The sequence below is a fragment of the Gekko japonicus genome, unplaced genomic scaffold (genome assembly GCF_001447785.1).
Source record: "Gekko japonicus isolate JY-2015 unplaced genomic scaffold, Gekko_japonicus_V1.1 scaffold459, whole genome shotgun sequence".
NCBI lineage: Eukaryota > Metazoa > Chordata > Lepidosauria > Squamata > Gekkonidae > Gekko > Gekko japonicus.
In genome coordinates, this window is record NW_015173137.1 from 309,859 (window position 1) to 311,099 (window position 1,241).

Consider the following 1,241-nt stretch of genomic DNA (forward strand, 5'->3'; position numbering starts at 1 on the left):
CAGCCACATGACCACGGAAACGTCTTCGGACAGCGCTGGCTCTTTGGCTTTGAAATGGAGAGAGCACCGCAACCCTAGAGTCGGACTCGACTGGCTTTCGAGCAAGGGAACCTTTACCTTTTACCTTTAGGTCTTCTCTAATGGTGGTAACTACGCTTCTCTGGCTTTCCTAGATCTCTGAAGGGGTAACTTAATGTCACAAACATGTACTGATATACTTGGTGCCTTGCTGCCAAATGTGGCCATAGCTTCCACTGAAAAGTATATTGTTCAAAGGGGTGCCAGATGATGGAAGAGTCTTAACACACGCAAGTCATCACTCAGGGCTTGTTGCTGGAGATCGAGGCCACATCCCTCTGAACACTGGAGGCTCAGTGCCATTGGCAAGGGGCCGTGTTCCTGTCTGTGTAGGATCATAGAGGCACTTGGCCCAGTTGTCATTAGAATTGGTGTACTAGTCAAAAGTTTTGGTCTTGCTCAGACTCAGATAGTCTAAAATAGCTATCAGTACTTCTTGAATATTTTTCCTTTGGAAAATGTTAGATTAATGCGGGTATGTTGTTGCCCTTTGGTGGCACGAATGTTGATAACCCCCAGGCAAAGTACTTTTGAAAGTCTCTTGAGAACTGCTCGCTTGTAGTCTGTACGCTTCCCTGTTATCTGAGGCGGTCTTTTGGTGAAATAGTGAATAGAAAAGGTAGCCAATATTTGTATAGAGGCCACAGGGAAAGGGCAGGATCTAAAATTTTAAAGAGTCGGCCCAGGAGAGCTGGATTCAAATCCCTGAAGCTTGCTGAGTAATATTGGACTGGTCATGCCCTCTGTCGAACCTACCTCATAGGCTTTGTTATGAGGGGGAAAAAATGGAGGACAGAAGAAGAAGAGATTGGATTTATACCCCGCCCTTCAGTACCCAGAGGAATCTCAGACCAGCTTACAAACTCCTTTCCCTTCACCTCCCCACAACAGACACCCTGTGAGGTAGGTGGGGCTGAGAGAGTTCTGACAGAAACTGCTTCCCCCCCCCCCCCCAAACAACCGAAGAACTATGGCTTGCTCAAGGTCACATCAGCAGGTGCAAGTGGAGGAGTGGGGAATCAAACCCGGTTCTCCCAGTTTAGAGTCCGCGCACGTAACCACTACACCAAACTGACCAGGTTAAAATGTACAAGATAGCCTGTATGCTAACCCCTGAAAGTCTCCCCCACACACACACACACAAATACCAAAGGATTAGGGTT